Source organism: Macrobrachium nipponense, chromosome 16 (assembly GCF_015104395.2).
Source record: "Macrobrachium nipponense isolate FS-2020 chromosome 16, ASM1510439v2, whole genome shotgun sequence".
In the NCBI taxonomy this organism is placed as follows: domain Eukaryota; kingdom Metazoa; phylum Arthropoda; class Malacostraca; order Decapoda; family Palaemonidae; genus Macrobrachium; species Macrobrachium nipponense.
In genome coordinates this window covers 2864235-2886257 of record NC_087209.1, presented here as the reverse complement: position 1 = coordinate 2886257, position 22023 = coordinate 2864235, and the positions used below count along the sequence as shown (strand labels likewise).

Sequence of the window (22023 nt, the reverse complement as noted above, 5' to 3'; positions counted from 1 at the left end):
CAAGCAGAAAAGAAAGAGAAAAGGGATGCAGAGTTAGAGCTTAGATGCATTGAAGCAGAAGAAATTTTTGATTAAGCTAAAAATGAAAGCTGAAAGAGAAAGAATAGACAGGGAAAAACAAGAAAGAAGAGAAAGAGAAGAAGAAAAAGCAGCAGAAGAGGAAAGAGAAAGGATAAAAGAGGAAAGAGAAATTGCAAGACCTGAAAGGGAGATGGAATTGATAAGAGCTAGATCCACATTACCTGTAACACTGTCTAACCCTAACCAAGGTAATCAAGACCCTGTATTTGATGCAGTAGGAGTACAGAAGTTAATCCCTAAGTTTACTGAAGAAGCTCCAGATGAGTTTTTTGATCACTTTGAGAAAGTGGCTTCAGGTATGGGATGGCCAGAAGATAAATGGTCAGTTTTGCTACAAAGTGTCTCGATTGGTAAAGGGAGAAATGCTTATCTAGCCTTAACAGCTGATCAGTGTAAAGACTACAAGGTACTTAAACGCAGTGTGCTACAAGTTTACCAGATGACCCCAGAGTACTACAATGAAAGATTCAGAAATTTAAGAAAAGATGAGAAGGGAACATTCTTAGATTATGCGTACAAAGTGAGAAGGTGTTTCAAACGTTGGTTAGAAGCTGCTAAAGTTAAAACTTTTGATGAGTTAGAAGAATTGCTTGTCCTTGAACAGTATCTTAAAGGAATTCCTGAACATATAAGAGCCTATTTGAGAGAGAGAGAGGTGAAGAAACTTAACAAAGCTGCTACACTGAGTGAAGATTACAATATAATCAGTAGTAAACGTACTTACAATGTCAAGTACCAGTCAACAACGCCCAGGTTTTAAGTCTTATCCAAATAACAGGAACAAATTTAATGGGAAACCTGCAAGTGATACTACCAAGAGTACACAAGGTAATACAACTCAGCAAGATAATGTGAAATCCTCATCCAGTTTTTCAAGACAATTACAGAAACCTAATGTTGTCTGTTTCAAGTGTGGAAGAGTAGGACACTACAGTCAAGAGTGTTACCGGAATCAACAGCAATCAAAGCCAGTTGGTCAAATAGTAAAAGGTGACCAGGTGAAACAAACTACGAAGAGCAGTGTGGGAAAGAATCAGACTCCAGAGAAGAATGAAACTAAACAAGCTGAATGGTTACCTCAAGCAGTGAGTGGCTTAGCAGTGTGGAGGCTTTTAAGCCATATATCGATGAGGTATGCTGTCACTCAAGAAGGAAGTATGCAGGTACCAGTCAAGATATTACGTGATACAGGGAGTAACCATAGTGTGGTAGTACGTGGTTCTCACCCTCAGTTGGAGAAGAGTCTCACAGGAGATTCAGTTATTTTGAAGGGTATAGGAGGAGAGGAAGTAACTCCTATATGCCGCTTACACCTGTCATGTGAATTGGTGACAGGGGATGTTGATTTTGCTGTAAAGGACTCACTGGCTGTGGAAGGTGTACATGTTCTGTTGGGGAATGAAGTTGGTGGTGTGCCATTTATTCCTTGTCCTGTGATGACAGACAAACCATTGAGGATTAGTCCTACAGTAGAGTTGGAGAAGAATAACCCCCACCTGTTTCCTAGTTATGTAACTACCAGAAGTATGAAGAGGACTACGACTGCAAGTGAAGAAACTGAGGATTTACACACCCAAGAAGGATCAAGTGAAGGATCTTTGCGCTTAGAAGAATTGTTCCAGGGAAGTGATGTTTCCCATAGTGCTGACCAAGAAGAGATTTCCCAAGAAGATGAAGACGACGACGATGACAAAGAAGAAGAACCTGATGTTCCTGAAGAGACTCTGAGTAGTCAAAGTGTTACTGAAGACAGTAGTGAAACTACAGTAGCTGAGTTAGCAGATATTGAGAATTCAACCCTTGAAGTTGGTCAAGTGACAAGAGAGAAGCTAATGGACTTGCAGAAGAAGGATGCATCGTTTAACCTGATTGTTCTTCAGAGTTGTGATCGAGAAGAGATGCAACAAACTCCTACCTGTTATTATCTGAAGGAAGGTTTGCTGATGAGGAAGTATAGACCTACAGATATACCAGGAGATGCTGTATGGGGCAAATATCATCAAATTTTGATTCCATATCCGTTAAGAAAGCAAGTGGTTGCAGTAGCTCATGAGTCTGGACATATAGGAATCAGGAAGACTGTGGAGAAGATCATGAAATATTTTTTCTGGCCTGGACTTCACAAAGATGTTAGCAGGCTTTGTCGTGAGTGTCATACCTGCCAGATAGCTGGAAAACCGAATGAAACCATCAAGAAAGCCCCCCTACAACCTATAGAAGTTAGAGGAGAACCCTTTAACAAAGTGATTATAGACATGGTTGGACTGCTGCCGAAGGCAAAGAAGGGAAATGAGTATTTGTTAACATTAATGTGTCCTGTGACAAGATATCCAGATGCAATCCCTGTTAGAAACATATCTGCCAAGATAGTTGTTGAAAAACTTGTGGAGTTTTTCTCAAAGTTTGGTATACCAGAAATAGTACAAAGTGACAGAGGAACAAACTTTACTTCAAAGTTATTCCAGGATGTGATGAATTTGTTAGGGGTGAAACAACAGTTATCCACAGCCTATCATCCAGAAACTCAAGGTGCCTTGGAAAGGTTCCATCAGACATTGAAAAGTATGCTGACAAGTATTGTTCTGAGTCAGGAAGAGAATGGGATATTGGTTTACCATTAATGCTGGTTGAAGTTAGGAGTGCTTATCAAGAAAGTATGGGATGTTCACCTAATGAGATGATTTTTGGAAGAGAAGTTAGAGGACTGCTGAAGATTCTTGCAGAAAATTGGGAAGAAAACCAAGAGGAAAGCCAAGGAGAGTATGTGAAGAACTTAAGGAAAAGGTTGAAAGAGATAAGAAAATTCTCTTTAGAAAACCTGAAAGTGAGTCAAGAGAAAATGAAAAGGAGATTTGATGCTAAGACTAAGCTAAGAAGTTTTAGTGTTGGTCAACAAGTGTTAGTGTTCTTACCTGTCTAGAGATTTCCCCTCACTAATAAATTTCAAGGTCCTTACAAGATAATTCAGAAATTAAGTGACAGAACGTATGTGATTGAAGCACCAGAAAGAAGAAGAAGACAAAGGAAGATACATGTAAACCTCTTGAAACCTTATTTCTCAGAAACTAAAACTGAAGCTGTGTCAGTAACCCAAACAACTTTATCTTCAGAAGACGATGATGGCTACGAATTGGGAGCTGAAAGCAAGATGAATAATTCTTCAATTTTTGAAAATTTGGAGGATAAACTGAAACATCTGAGTGTTGAACAAGGTGAAGACTTAAGTGAAGTAATTAGAAGTTTCCCAGAAATTTTTACAGATGTGCCTAGGCGTACTGATCTGACCAAGCATGAAATCAAGATTCAAGAAGATGGAAAACCTTTCAAGCAAAGGGCCTATCGCTTATCACCGTATCATCAAGATGTTTTGAAGAAGGAAGTTGAGTATTTGCTGCAACATGCATTAGCAGAACCCAGTTCAAGTCACTCCAGTTCTCCATGTGTGTTAGTGAAGAAACCAGATGGTTCATTTAGGATGTGTACTGATTATAGGAAACTGAATTCTATCAGTGTGGCTGACAATTATCCTTTGCCTCTTATAGATCAGTTACTTGATAATATTGGGAAAGCCAAGTTTGTTTCCAAGATAGACTTGTTGAAAGGATATTATCAAATTCCCTTAGATGAGAATGCCAAGTTGCTGTCAGCTTTTATTACTCCATTTGGACTGTATCAGTATACTGTTCTGCTGTTTGGTCTGATGAATGCACCCGCAACATTTCAACGAGTGATGGATCAACTACTAGGATCAATAGAAGGAGTAGGTGTATACCTGGATGACATCGTGATTTACTCTACAACGTGGGAAGAACATCTGAAGATTCTGAGGAAAGTTTTCAAGAAACTAGACGAAGCAGGATTAACAGTCAACCTAGAGAAGAGTGAGTTTGGCAAGGCAACTGTGCAGTATCTTGGGTTTGAAGTTGGGAAAGGCCTTCTTGCTCCAGTAAATGTTAATGTAGAAGGTATCCGTAAGGCTATCCCACCTACTACCAAAAAACAGCTAGTAGCTCCCTTGACAGACTTAACTAGTCCCAAAGCTAAGTTTTTTTGGACCCCAGGGTGTCAAGAATCCTTTGAGAAGGTAAAAGCCATATTAACTTCAAGACCAGTACTTCAAGCTCCAGACTTCGACAAGAAATTTGTGATACAAGTTGATGCGTCAGATTGTGGCATTGGAGCTGTTCTACTTCAAGAAGATGAAAATAATATCTACCATCCTGTGTGCTTCATGTCTATAAAATTGAAAAAACATCAGAAAGTATACTCGACAATTGAGAAGGAAACTTTAGCCTTAATCACAGCATTGAAAAAATTTGAAGTGTATGTGAATAGACCTAGGAATGAAGAAATTTTAGTGTTGTCTGATCACAATCCACTATCATTTATCTAGAGAATGACAAATCATAATCAAAGACTGACCAGGTGGTTTGTGTGCCTGCAACAGTATAACTTAAGAGTGCAGCACATTAGTGGCAAAAACAATGTAGTTGCTGATTATTTATCTTGTTGCGAATCGTTGGATTCAACACCGTGATAAAAAATCTTCTTGGGGAAGGTATACTATATATTGCTACTGTCAAAATGCATATATCCCCTCTTAGACTGTATAAAATGTTATGTAGAATTTTGGCAAAATTTTTTCAGATTCCTAGATAGCATAGAGATAGGATGTTTTAAATGTGTGTTCAGATTTTGCATAACATATTGTAAAAGAATATATATATAATGTAGAATGTAGAAAGAGAGAGAATATCTTTGTCCGTTCAAAGTTAGAGTTGTTTTTCAAAATCTGTCAACACGTTTGATAAGCGAGCTCGAGCCTTCATTGTATTTTGGGATTCTGTCATCATGTATGATAAGGGACTTCTGCTTCAAGCGATCGAATCGAGTATGTGTCTTTTTTTAACAGAATCGTCTCATACTCGTATGTCTTTGTCAAAGCCACGTGCAGATTACACATTTTGTTTGTAAAGTTGCGTAAGATTTGCAAGCTTCTGGAAAAATTATTGCCCAAAACGTTTTGTGCCAGATCTCCTGTCCAGCTTCCGTAAGGGAGAAGTTTTTCATTCAGGCTTAGATACTCGAGGCATTCAGATTTCTCTCTCTCTCTCTCTTCTCTCATTAACTCTCTCTCTCTCTCTCTCTCTCTCTCCATCGCATAGCACTTTTGATTTTAAAAGTAACGTAACAATTTTGTACTTATCTGAATGGTCACTCGTAATTTGTAAATTTCAGATTTGATATTTCTTAGAGTTTTAGTAGTGTTTGGTGTTTTTTGTGGAATCTGAACAAACATTGTTGTTGTAACGGCGCCTGGTTTTGTGAAAGTGTGAAACAAGCCTGCAGCAAAGAAAGAAGTTGGTATACCAAAAAGGTAAAGTTTGTTATATTTTTATTAGTTGCAACTAATAACTGATAGGAACAGTGGTTAGGTAACAACTAATAACTGAACGGAACAGTGGTTTGGTAAAAACTAAATAACTGATGGTTACAGTGGTTTGAGAGAAACTATTTACGTTTTTACATATTGCAAATTTTTGTGTTTTGTGTTTGTTTCATTTTTGTACATTTGTTCAGTTTCTTATTGAAGTGTGCCTTTTTATTTTATATTCTGTGTGATTATTACTTTTTGCAAATTTTGATATTGTCCACATTTTTCTGTATTTTCATTTGCATTCACAATTTAATTAACTTAGCTTTTTTCATTAATTAATCGTTGCACAATTAATCAAATTTAACACTTGTGAATTAATTTGCATTTACTTAGAATTCTTTTCAAGTTTTATTGTTGTTTAGCACTTGTGAATTAATTTCTAAATTTCAATTATTGCCTAACACTTTTGAATTTGGATTGAATTAATTTTTTTGAATTTTGTGATAAATTAATTTTGATTTAATTTTACTTAATTGATTCAAGAATTAATTACATTTTACTTTGTTTTCAAGTAACAGTAATTTTCCCTGATATTGTGAATTTCACTTATAAATTTGGAGTTTAATAATAAATTTTTGTTTTTAAAATTTTTATAAGCGTTTTCATTTCTAACCAGTATATTTGCATTTGATTATATTGATGTTAGATAGAAACATAGAGTGGTAATTGATCTGCTTTCCTTCAATTTACTTGAAGTGACTTAGAACCAGGGAAGTACTTAGACTTTTGAAATCAGGGAAATACTTAGACTTTTAAAGTTACTGTTGGAGTGATGCCCTTTGATTAATTTAATTACTTACAAGATTACCTCACACCTGTTTTGTTGAACTTAGTCTGATTTTCTGCAATACTGGTAAGTTGTTAAGGGATCACTGTTGCCTTCAGAGTATTCAGTCATTTAGTACTTGTGATGAGGGTTCAGGTGTCTGGCTTTTGTGAGGTAACAATAAATGAATGGTACGTGTAGTAACCAGATACTTGGCACTTCGTCCCAATATATTATCTACTATATAATATATAGATATGTATAGATATATAAATCATATATATCATATATATATCTATATATTATATATATATATATGTATATATATATAATATATAGAGAGAGAGAGAGAGAGAGAGAGAGATGACGAGAGAGAGAGAGAGAGAGAGAAGAAGATCCCAGAAAAAAAAAATATATATATATATATATATATATATATATGATATATATATATGTGTGTGTGTGTGTGTGTGTGTGTGCGTGTGTGTGTGTGTATATAAAACATTAAAGTGTTCCCTCAAACAGGGAGCAACTTCAGGAAAAAAAAGCACTCACTTTAGTATTCATTTTATGACAGCTGAATCGTGGATGAAACTCCGGCTCAGAAAACTTTCACTCACAATTGCCCACTCCACGCACCTACAAAAAGGCCTCACCAACAGTTCGTTGAACTCCCCATCCACTGCGTCACTCACTTCTTTCCCCGGACTTTTCCTTCATACTGAAGACCAGCTTTTCCAATCCCCCTTTTTTACTCCATCTATCCAGTTAAGTCTATCTTAGTTTAACCAGACCACTGAGAGCTGACTAACAGCTCTCCTAGGGCTGGCCTGAAGGATTAGATATATCTACGTGGCTATGGTAGATTCACATCAACGGTACATTTGATGTCTAAGCTACTCACAGGGCTGGAAACTCTTAGTCTCTCTCGAGAGTTCACATGGGTAGGATCTATGTTCACCTCTCCCGAGGGATACTTTTGACAGACTTATACCTCAGGAGAGGTAGAACCATACATTCTGCCTATGTGAACTCTCGAGAGAGTCTGAGTTTCCAGCCCTGTGATTGGCTTATCAACAGCCATTCAGGAGCATTGTAAGGGACTGGCCTAGACATCAAATGCACGGTCGATGTGAATCTACTGTAGGAACCAACTGGTTACCTAGCAACGGGACCTACAGCGTATAGTGGGATCCGAACAACATTATATCGAGATTAATTTCTAATCACCAGAAATGAATTCCTCTGATTCCACGTTGGCAGAGCGGGGAATCGAACTCCGGACTACCGAATCGGTAGGTGAGAACGTTAACCACTCGTCCAACGATTAACTACCCTTCTATCCAGTGCATTGTGAGTCTTCCCATCAGCCCAAGTATTTCCAAACGATGCTTAAGAAAAAATAATATCTAAGATCCTTGACTGATTCAGAACGAGTTGTTCCTACTAGCCTGGGGAAGTTTGAATAGAATTTAGGCCAAAGGCCAAGCACTGGGACATATGAGGCCATTCAGCACTGACAGTAAAAGGGTTGATAGGTTTAATAGGAGGAAAAACCTCGCAGTTTTGCACTTCGAAACATTTGATAGCTGACAGTTGAGGTAAGTAAGATGGAAGAACGAGAATATGAAAGGAGGTACCGTAAAAGGAATGAAAGGGAGTTGCAGCTAGGGGCCGAAGGCACGCTGCAAAGAACCTTAATTAAGTAATGCCCACAACGCACCTCATGAGGTGCGCAGACGGCACTACCCTCCTACGGAAACCTGAGGAATAGTACTTGTTGGTTTCGACTAAGCTGGCCTTACGACAGCACCGGTCTTTAGTGGGTCCTGGACAGCAAATACCCTTCGTTTCATGTTGGGTAAGGTGTTAAAAGTTAATATAAATGACTGGTGCGGACCTCTGAACTCAGTCTATTCAACTGATACGCATTTAACAAAATCTGCAGGTTTTACGTAAACTTGGTTATACGAAACAACATCAAAGAAAATGCAAATAAGTTCTTTATTGTATAGCTTGTGGACTTTATTATTCCTTTAAAACACCTTAGCTTTAAGAAAATTTTACCCCGTTCATTTACGTAACTCATTTTAAATCCAGACTTTTACGTAAATCATCACAAGCTCCTCAGTGGCGTGGTCGGTGTGGTGTTGGCGTGCCACCTCGGTGGCCGCGAGTTCGATTCTCGGACAGAGGCAGCAAGGTTAACATGGTATGGCCACCTGATGAGAAGAGAAGAGTAACACTTGGCTTGAGTAGTGATGGACGTGGAGGTGGATGGAACACGAAGGAGAGGAAGACCTAAGACACCAGGTGGAGGAGAGATTGCATTAGAGATGATGACATGAGGGAGAAGGGAGTTCGGGAGGAAATGTTGACACAGGACAGAGGTAGATGGAAGAGACTCATTAAAAACGGCGACCCCGAATAGGGATAAAGCTGGGAAGAAGAAGAAGGTTATACAAAACAACTTGAGTAAACGAACGTAACGTCAAAATCAGTGGTTCGCTGCCACTTTAGAAAATAATAGGGAGTTAATAATGTGTTGTTTGATAACTGAGTAAAAGAAGAGTAAACAAGATGATTGGTTTACGGCCTAGTAAAAACTTTAACCGGATTTAAAACGAGTTAGTTTAGACCGTTGGAGAAAATGATCGGCTGTTACTATGAGCTGGTCGTGATGATTTACATTTGTTTCGTCTGTATGGTGTTTTTACGTTGCATGGAACCAGTGGTTATTCAGCAACGGGACCAACGGCTTGACGTGACTTCCGAACCACGTCGAGAGTGAACTTCTGTCACCAGAAAAACGCACCTCTCACCTTTCAGCGGAATGTCCGAGAATTGAACTCGCGGCCACCGAGGTGGCACGCCTACACCACACCGACCACGCCAATGAGGGGCTTGTGATTATTTACGTAAAAGACTTGATTTAAAATGAGTAACGTAAATGAACTGGGTTAAGGTTTCGTAAAGCCAAGGCTGTTTAAAAGTTTAATAAACTCCAAAAACTATACAATAAAGAGCTGATTTGACCTAAGAACATTTGGAGCAATTTAAGATGAAAATAGGGAGTTGGAGGAGTTGAACAGCAAGACTGAAGTAAGGGAGTGGGAACAGAGATCAAGTAAAAGGCTAATCAGTGGGTACGATCAGCGGCCGAAGGGACCCTGCAAACTCCTTATAGTAATGCCTACAGTGCACCACGTGAGATGCACTGACGGCACTACTATCCTACGGGGTATACGATAACGAAAACCATACAGATCTTGATAAGAGGAATATCTGGAGAGGAGAGAAGGGTTTGTCGACACAAGCTACGCGCACACCATAAGCACTAACATTCGATGGAGCCATAGTAAATTTCTAGAACCAACCTCTTTTTAACCAGGTCATTTTTAATGTTCCATTTGTCCTCAGAGTCAATGCATTTCATATCGTGATGAATGAGTGTAAACATGTTAACTACTATTTTGCATAGCTTACTCTATTATATACGTATATATCTATTCACATAACTAATGCAAGGATGCACTGCCCTATTTGTGAATCAAAACTGTATCAGTTACTTTAACTGATTTATTTACTACTACAGACTGGCGTTACAAAAACTATAGTTACAAACGCCGTATTCACTACCTCTTTGGAACATTCTACTATATGAAGGATAGGAGTAATTTAGTGTCCTTATGTAGCCTAGTCCTTATGAATGAGAGGAAAATAAGGACGGAAAAAGTGGTAGGCTTTAATTTGAATAAAGTAATGTCAACGCCTACTGAAAGATGGACGAACATGGGAACACAGAAGGTGGGATGAAATTCCGTAACTTGATAATACAATGAGCGAAACGTCTACAAAATATCTTGTGATGGAACACAGAAGGTGGGATGAAATTCCGTAACTTGATAATACAATGAGAGAAACATTTGCAAAATATCTTGTGATGTTTCGTGATTCAAACAAATTCATCATCAAAATAATACTGTCTATAGCAGGGGTTCTCAACCTTTTTTGCCCCATGCACCGTTTCACATGTGTCAGAGTCTTGTGTTGTCCAAGAGCCAGTTTGAGCCCGCCAATCGGTTACTACAATTCGCCTCTGGTTGAGAACCACTGGTCTATAGTCATCTTAAGATGCTCCCTAAGGTTCGAAATTTCCAACTTACTGACTGATTAAGATATCTAATAATCGATTTCTTTAAGGCATTCCATTCTGGGTAAGATCACGAGGACGCATCAAATTAAATTGGACTTTATTTTTCTGACGGATGCGTGATAAATATCACAATTAGGCTGTAGCGGATATCTTTCGTACACTGCTAGCCAGTTACTTTTCTGTATACACATTTTCACTTGTTTCGTTTCGTAATAATGTCTCATATTCTTCTCTTTGTAAAGTAAGATAGACGTCTTAAGTGATGAGTAAAACAGAGTGCCTTCACAGTAGAGTGCCCAGCCCACTAGATATTCCTTTTTTAACCCTTTAAAACTAAGCTAAAACCATTATTACCTTCATTGCACCGTATCCAGTTCTCTAGATATTCCTTTTTAACTAGACTGAGATCATATTATCCTCATAGTACTTTTTAACTAGACTGAGATCATATCATCTTAGTATAGTGTCTAGTTACCTAGACATTTCTTTTAACCTAAACTAAAACCATATTATCTTCATAGTTTAGTGCCTAATTATCTGGATATGTCTTTTTAACAGACTAAAACCATATTATCTTCTTAGTATAGTGCATATAGTAGATTCACATCAGCCCTGCATCTGATGTCTAGGCCAGTCACTTACGACGCTCCTGATTGGCTGTTGATAAGCCAATCACAGGGCTGAAAATTCTCAGTCTCTCGAAAGACGTATCCCTCAGGAGAGGTCGAACATACATCCTGCCTATGTGAACTCTCGAGAGAGAGACTGAGAGTTTCTAGCCCTGTGACTGGCTTATCAACAGCCAATCAGGAGCGTCGTAAGGGACTGGCCTAAACATCAGATGCACGGCTGATGTGAATCTACTATAGTTATTTAGACATTTCTTTTTAACTAGAAAAAAAACATTATCTTCTTAGTATAGTGACTAGTTTCCTAGACATTTCTTTTTAACTTGACTAAAACCATATCATCTCCCTAGTAGCGTGTCTAATTTTCTAAATATTCCTGTATAGACCCCTTAACTAGACTCAAACCGTATTCATAGTACCGTCTCTAGTTCTCTAGATATTCCTTTCTAAACCCCTGCACTGTAGATAAATCACACTCATAGTGAAATCACCATAGGAATTAAAAGTTATATAAACTTCTTAAATCATGAGTCTACTGGTGTAGCTTCATATTACCGCGTCTAGTCCTATAGATACCCCTTCTATACCACCTTCACTATACTTAAATCACAATCATGGTAAAATATGCGTCGTAAATGATGAGTATATTAGAGTAGCTTCACTGTAACGTGTCTAGTTCTACAGATATGTCTCCTAAACCCCTTCACCATACTGACAACATAATCATAATGAAATCACCATGGGAACTGTGAGTTTCTTGACTTACTGGCTGTTGTTAAAAGTATAATAAACGTCTTAAATGATAAGTACAACAGAGTTTCTTCACAGTAAAACGTCTAGCCCTCTTAAGATATTCCTTTACAAACCATCTCCACTATAGCGACATCACAATCATAATGAAATCACCATAGGAACTGTGAGTTTCTTGATTTACTAGCTGTTGTTAAAAGTACAATAAACGTCTTAAATGATAAGTACAACACAGTAGCTTCACAGTAGAGCATCCAGCCCTATAAGATACTCCTTTGCAAACCCCCGAATCACTATACCGACATCACAATCATAGCGAAATCACCATAGGAACTGTGAGTTTCTTGACTCTCTGACTGCTGTTAAAAGTACAATAAACGTCTTAAATGATAATTGCAACACAGTAGCTTCACAGTAGAGCGTCCAGCTCTATAAGATACTCCTTTGCAAACCCCACATCCACTATACCGACATCACAATCATAGCGAAATCACCATAGGAATTGTGAGTTGCTTGACTCTCCTTGACATATGTTTACAAGGCGGCGTCTTGGTGACTCACAGCCGTCTTATTAGTCAGGCCACAGTCGAGGTTCAGTTGGGCCAAAGGAACGCTTATTTCTGCAGTCCCATTCTATACTCTGTTCTTTTTTCATCTGTCTACCCGCCTGTGGTGTTTGCATATGCTAACGATGCGTCCCGGGCTTTAAAGAGTTACGCTATGTGTAAGTTTTAGGTAAATAAAAGAATATCTGGGTGTACATTAGCAACTGAAAACTGTTTTAATAATTTACTGCATGCGAATGACACCGTTAATATTCGAACTAGGATATTGTTATTATTGTTGAATGAAAGCTGAATGTAACTATCTAAAGCCCGGGACGCAGTGTTACCATACCCAAACACCACAGGCGGGTGGACAGATGGAAAAAACCGAGTATAGGTGGTAATATGGGCTGACTCTGCTTTCTTAGATCTTATCCGGTGGTCCGAAGTTCGATTCTCGGCTCGGCCAACGCGGAACTATATTATAGGGGAATTTATTTGTGGGGATAGAAATTCATTTCTCGATATAATGTGGCTCGGATCCCACAGTAAGCTGTAGGTCCCGTTTCTAGGTAACCAATAGGTTCATTTCTCGATATAATGTGGCTCGGATTCCACGGTAAGCTGTAGGGCCCGTTGCTAGGTAACCAATTGGTTCATTTCTCGATATAATGTGGCTCGGATCCCACGGTAAGCTGTAGGTCCCGTTGCTAGGTAGACAATTGGTTCATTTCTCGATATAATGTGGCTCGGATTCCACGGTAAGCTGTAGGGCCCGTTGCTAGGTAACCAATTGGTTCATTTCTCGATATAATGTGGCTCGGATCCCACAATAAGCTGTAGGTCCCGTTGCTAAGTAACCACTTGGTTCCTAGCTACGTAAAAAAATATCTAATCCTTCGTGCCAGCCCTAGGAGAGCTGTTAATCAGCTCAGTGTTCTGGTAAAACTAAGGTATACTTAACTTTTCTGAGATCTTATAAGCGAATACCACAGGAAAAAATATGCAGAGATTCGAACCGAGCGCTTTCGTCCTTTAATGTGACAAATGAGATACAGATGAAAGGAAATTTTTTTTTTATATCACTGAACGGACTATTTTTTTCTAAGATTAAATCCCCGCCACTTAGATTACAATAAAATTCTCTCGAATGATCTTTGTTACCTTTGAAAAAGATTTTATATCTCGTTCAATTCATTTGTTTGTTCCTCTGTTTGTTAGCAAGATTACGCCGAATGATATCAGTGAATTCTCAAATAAATAAATAAATAAATAAAATAAACGAACGAACACTGGTCTCGTGATTAGATATTGGGAGAGATAGGAAAATAACTTGCAAGAGTAAAGGACATTTTGTGGCGAGTGGTAGATAGCTCAGCTTTGTCGGAGGTTTGCGGCTTTTTTACTATCGTGATTTATTCATATAATAAAAGTTTTTCCAATTCAGTACGAACCAAAGGAAAGCGGCCAGTAGACTGAGCTCAGCCTTGGCGGAGATTTGCGGTATCCAAACGCTTGTTACTATCTTAATTTTTGTTACATAATAAAACTGTCTATGATCAAAATACTGAGAAAGGGGAAAGGATAAAAGAGTGGGGTTTAATACCTTTGAAAGCGAGAGAATGTAGTTTTCTTATTTAAAAAAAAAGGGGGGTGCAACGAACGCACCCAAGAACTACAGACAATTCATCGATTTTTTTTTTCTTTTTTAAATTTTTTTTTTTTGGCGACGATCTCTTTTTGGGTACGAACCTTGGAAAAATTTAACGTTTTTCTCACTTTTTTTTTTTTTTTTCCAGGGTGTATTTACAAACGGCTCCGTCCAGAGATTGATTGATTTGATGAGACGACCTGACGGCGAAACAAACCATGAGTATCGGCACTGAAAATTCATGTTTCTAATATCAATAATAAATATAATGCATTACAGTATTATTAACAGTATTCGCTGTATTAATAAGCCTAACTTCCACTTGAAAAACGACTAATTATATGAAATCGCTAGACCCGTACCCTGTTTCCTTAAAAATAACGTCTCTTAAAACATTTATTGGGTGGTCACCCATTCATGAAATGGCCCTCCACAACGTGCCTCAACTCCGTCAATCTTGAAACCACCAATACAACTAGAACAAAGGGAACCGCGCTGTGCGAAATATGTATACGTAAGTGAACGTGCTACTGGTGAGATGTGTAAGATATATTTAACTATATAATAGGGGACAAAGGGATACTTGTAATTCTGTTGTGTAAAGAGGTAACTTGGTCATTGTGCTGCTCATACGACTTATATGTAAGAATATGTTGAGGGGATTAACGTGATGCTGATGTGTCTTGCGTACATGGCAACAACTGACGATGAGCCTTATCTGTAACTATAGTTAAGGAGCCAACGTACTCCTGGTGCGAGTAATATGTATATATACGTAGGCGAAGTGGCTGTTGAAGTTTCCTTTGTTAAAAAGAGGTTCACTTTATTTATAAAAACAATAAAAGACCTAAGGTAAATGAAGTTCACACAAGACTCAACAAGATCCTGTCGTCACCATCATCCTGAATTTCACATATGATTTTGGCTACAATGTAAAGGACATGTACTTTACACAGATATAACTTCATGGTAAATATCCTAATCACAAAATCGGTGCGTTGTTTGAAAACGTCTTTGCAATAATAATTAATATAATAATAATAAGTACAGAGGCACTCAGCCGGTGTTGGCTGTTATGTGTGCAGAGCTTGAAGTTCCCATCTGTAGTCCTATTCAATCGTTACGTTATACAGAATACGGATGCGGCAAGTGTCTTCTTGGACCTTACTCGCGGGTTTTCATACATTTCTAAGCCATCGATTTTCTTAATATGAATATTCTATACGTGGCAACAACACTGACATTTTCTAGTCTCATGTGCATTAAAGTATAATAAGGTCTACGTTTTCGAGTACAGTGATTAGACTATTTTTCATTACATATACACGTGTATGTATATATATATATATATATATATATATATATATATATATATATATATATATATATGTGTGTGTGTGTGTGTGTGTGTGTGTGTGTGTGTGTGTGTGTCTGTGGAGTGTTTTGCTTTCAGTACCTCCAATGCCTTCATGATAATTCTGGTGTATACGTAAGCATTAATTTCAGTCTTAGTCATCTTTATTTAACAATTGTGTGGATACAGCACATTTCCCGTTGAAGCGAGAGAGAGAGAGAGAGAGAGAGAGAGAGAGAGAGGAGAGAGAGAGAGCTGATCGATTGCTGTAATGCTTAAGTTTCAAATTTGCTTGTTGTTTAAATCCGTGTCCGCTATCGCAAATATTCCCCGGAGATCCTGTCATTTCCTAAATCGGAAAAAGATTTAAAGGAAAAAAAAAATGACGTCAAACAGAGTACCTACACCTCAGTAACTGCACATCGAACGATTAATTCTCTGCTGCAGCGCCGTCCCCATTCAACTTCGTAACAAGAACACACCATCATACAGGCTTACGTTATACAGAACCATCGTTGCAAGAATGAATTTGTTCAGTTGGGGGTGAAAACAGCAAAGACAAAAGGAGCAATGACATTGCTCCCTTTCATTCTTTCTTACCAGTGGGTGGGGGATGGGGAGGGAAGGAGGGAGGGGGTGATGGGTAGGGGAGGGGTTAAAGTCTCCACGAGAGATGGTTCTTGCTTCACTAAACCAGTACCGTATCTCCTATCGATTTTCTCTGCTCAATGAATATATTTTGCATTCATTAAATATCATTACGAAGTCTACGTTATCGTGTGTTGGTCTTATCCTCACTACCACATTCGGATCCTCTAAAGCAACGGCGCCTCCCTTTCATAGTTAAGCGAAAGATAGGCCTATTTAAGTTTCTTGGAAACCGAAGGAAACAATTGCAAGTTGCAGGTTATAAAGGTTTTATTTTCCCTTCGCTTTTGGGAAAGATTTTTACGCGGTTTTTGTTCAAGTTGGTTCGACTGAGAAGATTTTTCAGAAAGTTGAGGAAAAAGTTTGGATACTAGGCTATCTCATGCAAGACAAAAACAGAGAAAGAAAAAACAAATAAATATAACCTTACATTACCCTTATGTCAAACTGTATTGTCAGAAGTACATGTCTAATTCATGACGTTAAAGGGATTTATACATTTCTGAAAGTCAAAATATACGTACATCAGGGCGACCAGCTACTGAAACATGGGTTTCTAGTCTCAAAATTATATGACTTGTTGTCAATAGTCGTATCGTGAGAATCGCCGCATGCGCCCGGAACTGAATTAAGATCATCTAAATTACGTGCAAAATACAACCCATCGCATGGTAGGTGAAAAATTCAATTCCGTTGACAAATAAGAAACTTATCGAAGATCCAACAATTTTGTGCATCTATTTTTATGCACACTTGGCAACACCGCGGGGAGGTAAAAGGAACAGCTCAGAATGGTTGAGTTTATTGTAGAAATTTAGGTGTCCTGAACGCGAAATTTCCAACCGAGGATACGAATTGCAGGTCGTCGGAGATGATGGATATTCACTCGTCGTGACTTTCATTGGCAAACTTCATTTCCATTATGGCATTTCCATGGTTAGTACTTTATTGGGAAGGGGCCAAGCGGAGAGGTCGCTAATCTAAGTCGTCGCCAAAAAGGTGGCCGCGTACGGCCATATTGATCGGGGAGGCGAGAGAGAGCCCCAGCGAGTAGCGGCGGCGCTGCGGTGGTGTGTAGGTCGACCGCTGACTGCTGCTCCTCTCTTGCTAGTACCGCTTATCCTTATCTTTCCTTTTTCAATATCTTTGATTTCGCATTCACTCCAGGGACTAGTTCTGTCACGGCTATGTCCGTCCCAGTTAGAAGACCTCTCGCCCGTCTAATGAATTAATGGGACGGACCTCCTCCTCCCCCCTCTTTCTCTCTTTCACCGTGTAACTGAACGAAGAAGATACCGAATGTTTGTTCCTTAGCGTTTCAACCATTCCTCGTCGCTCCACTCGTGTCATCATCATATTCTCTCTCTCTCTCTCTCTCTCTCTCTCTCTCTCTCTCTCTCGCGACAACCATATCGTCACATTTTATCTAGCGATGCAATCATTTTCTGTTCTCATTTTTGTCTTCCCTTTTACGGTTTTCACCGACGGTTTTTCTTTTTTTATTCCATCCCCCCCCTTTTTTTTTGTTTACCATATTTTTTCCCGGTAACCGACTCGCGATATATTTTTTTTTTTTTTTTTTTTTCTTTCCTTCCTCGACACGGGTGCGTTGCAGCAAAACCTCATGGTTAGCTAAAGCAGAATGCACTTTAAAACCGTCTCTACCTCAACAGTTCTGTTCGTTGTCGAGCGTTGTTGTTACTCGTTTCCGTGTTTTTGAGTAACGTATTCAAGTGATTGACCATATATTGGTCTCGGTGCCTTTTCATGGCCAGATTTAGACCACATTTCCGTTCGTTACAACCATAGTACTAAAATCATTCTGAAGTGTTACGTAACGCTTTAGATTTATTTGATTAAAATCACGAGTAACGTAACAATTTCGTATAAGCTTGATGTATTTGCCACTTGACCATCACAGTGTATACCTACAAGGGCCACGTGCAACCGGAGTCAAGGATCGCTCTAGTTACAATAGTCGTGGTTACATACCAGTTGACAACCACGTGACGTGTCACATCAAATGTGGAGAGTAAATACTAGTTCAGAGCAATAATTATTTATGAATGATGATTATTTGTTGTAGCGATATTCCGATTAGTTTAATTTTTATGGATTTTTTTAAAATTCCGAGGGTAACGACCGCAAGTCTGGTTGATATGTACTTTATATCGGTTTCATTTCTGTCGCATAGGTCTAGTCTCACGGAATTCTACTTCATTCCAGACAGTCAATTGTGGATCAACCAGGTCACCTTAATCCTGTTCGAGTTGGCCTTGGAAGGTTTTATAGAATTACGAAGGTAATTTATATGTTGGATAAAACGCCTTCGTTTAATCCCGGACAATATCAACAACAACAACAGCGACAATTCGTAAAGCTGATGACAGCACAGTGGTCGTGAGGGATGGTTAACCAGCTCACCAATAGACCTATGCGACACTATTGACGTGGGTTTAACATGCACGGCCTATTTATTCTTCTCCGTTCATGGGAAAAGTTGCGTATTTAAATATTTCCTGATAAGTACGTCACAGTAGAAGGTACACAACTGATGTTAAATATAGTAATGAAAGATGAAAATCATGGAGAATGCGTTCAAAATCTTACCTTTAAGCTTTGGTTGCCCTGATGCTGTTTAATGATTTCTCTCTCCCTCTCTTCGTAGGACACCTACTTGACTTTCCGAAACCACCAAAGATTAAGCCCCTTATTTTAGGTATGAATTCGCATTGTAATTTGTACGCACTTTTATGATCACTTTCGAAAGACTAACGGTAACGAGATCTGCTGCTTGTTTCACCAGACGTCAACTTGTTTCTGGAGTCAAATGAATGTCCATTGGATAATCAAATAGCGCATAAAATATTATAAGCGGAAACTTTTTCATTATTTTTCATAGTTATTTTCTGTTACTTGACGACTGATTAGCTTTAAATATGAGTTTATATTTACATAAGCGGAAAATAAAAATGAGCAGAATAGACACTCAGATATATTCGGCGATAGGCCGGTGTTAGTTTTTGTGATTCAGTTAATGTGACTCCAGTAGTCAATTCTTTGCTAAATAAGGACAGAAAGAGGAATGTTACAACAGTTGAATTGGCTAAGTAGACGTAGGGATGGTGTCAAAAGATCACTTTAATGTAGCCTGCTATTTGAATTAAGAGTTTTGCGTAGCTGTTTGTTCACAAAGCCAAACTTCCTCAAGATGTCCGTTCTGCTATCATGAAGCAATGATAGCGAATATATTTAACCATAAACTTGTAGTACGTATCAGTTACATACACTGAAGGTGTCCTTTTAAATGGTGTTCCATTAATATTTTTAGTTGGTATTCGTTGTCGGTAACCATCATTATTAATGAGGTTACTCTAAATTGGTCTCAGTGGTACAGATGCTTCCATAATGAACTCCATCTCTTGAGCGCGTTTGATCACCGTACTACGGGTTCTAGTAATGTACAGTGACCCGTAAATTATTATATTAGAGAACTGAATTTACCCCATTCTCATCTCACTGAGGCTAATCTAATTCAATTTATTCATTCTCACAAACATTGTAAATTAACTAACCTGTCTTTGGCTGACGTTGGTCGTGGCTTGGGTACGTCTTAGTTGAAGGTCGTCATTTGAAAAGATATCATAACACTTGTCAAACTACCTCGTCCCTCAATAACTGTAGGAATTAGCAATGCTTGGAGTATACGTACATTGGTTTAGTGGTGTTTTTCCAATACTGCCAAGCATTTAAAATCTCTTCATGCTTCTATTTACCTGATTCTAACCGTTTTTCCGTTAAGAGGTAGGATAATTTACCGAATGGCCGGCCATTTCAGTAGAGCTCAGTGGCGTGGTCGGTATGGTGTTGGCGTGCCACATTGTTGAATATGTCTTACTTACAAGTTGTCCCATGGAACCTCAGGGAGAGACCTCTTATAATATTAGAGTTGCTTGAAATACACATTGGGAAACACTGACCTAACCTAACCTAACCATAGCCTACCCAATAAACTAATATAATGAAATTGATTACTTTACTCAACATAACTCAACTTTATTTTGAGCTACATAACCTCGTTCAACCTTACATACTGTACCAAATCAAACTAATCATTTGAGACCTTGAATTCCTACGTCTCATTTAATCACATTCAATTTCCTTGCAAACAGGTGTTATCACTTGGTGGGGCCCTTTTTAAAGCTTTTTAAAGCTTTTTAAGGTATTCATCCTTAACTGAAGCTTCATCCCTTTATGTGCTGCACTGTACTACAATAGTGCTGTAAACTGCAAAGAAAAACATGAAATTGAATTTAATAATTTGATAAAAACTGACCATCTGAATTACCTTAGGGTTATAGTAGATTCACATCAACTGTACATGTGAAGTCTAGGCCAGTCCCTTACGACGCTCCTGATTGGATGTTGATAAGCCAATCACAGGGCTGGAAACTGTCTCTCTCGGGAGTTCACATAGGCATGATGTATGTTCGACCTCTCCTGAGGGATACTTTTGAAAGACGTATCCATCAGGAGAGGTGGAATATACATCCTGCCTATGTGAACTCTCAAGAAAGACTGAGAGTTTCCAGCCCTGTGATTGGCTTATCAACAGCCATTCAGGAGCGTCGTAAGGGATTGGCCGAGACATCAGATGCACTGTTGATGTGAATCTACTATAGTGAACGTGAAGAATCATAAGACAGATTTTGCAAAATGGTTAAAATTATTGAAAGATACAGTGTCCTACCAAAATAAGTATGTTACTAATAACAAATCTATCATCCTTGCTAATTAAACTATGGGCCTACTTGTCTGCAAAATTCGCCGTTCAGATATGTTAGTTTAAACGTTTTAGGGGAAGACGGGAGATCATAAGAGCCAGGGAAAACAGAGCATGCAAGAGAATTCTCATTATTTTGTAGAAATACTCAATGTATACCAAATTTTCTAAGTGCACTGAAATAACGGTCCCCCTTATGATGTGTCTGAGGCATGAAGAAATGGAGGTTGCTCTCTCTCTCTCTCTCTCTCTCTCTCTCTCTCTCTCTCTCTCTCTCTCTCTCTCTCTCTCTCTCTCTCTCTCTCTCTCTCCCTAAGTGTGTTGTGAACGCTTGTTAAAGAAGTTAGTGCAATAATATGCCCCGGCGGCGTTAGTTATTCACTCTTTTGACGTGTTCTGAAATTAGCAGCATTGAAGACAACAAAAATATCATTGATGTTAAGAACTTGGAAAAAATACAATCGTTTGCCTCTTCTATACTTTGATTTAGCCATGAAAGAAGATAGTAAGGAATAATGCAGGACCTTTAAGATTGTTTTCCTTGTCTGCCAGACAGAAATTGCGAAAGCATAAAAAAGTAAAAAAAAAAATAAGATATGTCCTTATATCTGCCAGTCTAGAACTAAAAGGAAAAGTAACGTTGCAGAATATTTTTGTATGTAAAATATTTCAGAATATTTTCTTCCTTGTCTGTTAGCTTAACTGTAACGAAAGCGTTAATAGGATAAAAAAAAAAACTAAAATTTTTAATCCCTATATCTGCCAATCTAACCTTCAATGAGGAGGAGAAAACTTTGCAGAATATTTCTTCATTGTATGCTCGGCTAAATAAGAAACAAATAGAATATTCCCCAAAAACAAAAAAATATATTTCTTCTATATTACCAGTATAAAATACAATCAGAAGAAGAAAAAGAAGAAAAAAAACTTTGCAGAATACTTTGCTGTTCGTCAGCCTTCCCAACCAACCACGACGCCTTTGAAATAAAAAAAAAAAAAAAAAGGCACACAAACAACATTTAATCTCCTGCAGAAGGAAAAAGGCCATTAAGGCCTATGGGCCCTGTAGGCTATTCGTCCTCCTGCTGCTTACAAATGTATATAGGGAGGCCTGTAGGCAGGACAATGTTGTTCCATGCCGTTTCCTTAGGCTGTTTGAAGCGCCTCAGTGGCGTGGTCGGTACGGTCCTGGCCTGCCACCTCGGTGCCCGCGAGTTCGATTC

The 22023-nt window shown here is 38.5% G+C and overlaps 1 protein-coding gene across 1 annotated transcript in view; it reads right to left on the bottom strand.

Moving 5' to 3' along the window:
• Positions 1-18825, bottom strand: part of LOC135195521 (membrane-bound transcription factor site-1 protease-like) — a 169844-nt gene extending 151019 nt beyond the window's left edge. The window contains exon 1 of the mRNA XM_064221760.1: positions 18628-18825. The gene's annotated coding sequence lies outside the window, so the exon portion shown is untranslated. The remainder of the gene's footprint in view (positions 1-18627) is intronic.
• Positions 18826-22023: the final 3198 nt, after the last annotated feature.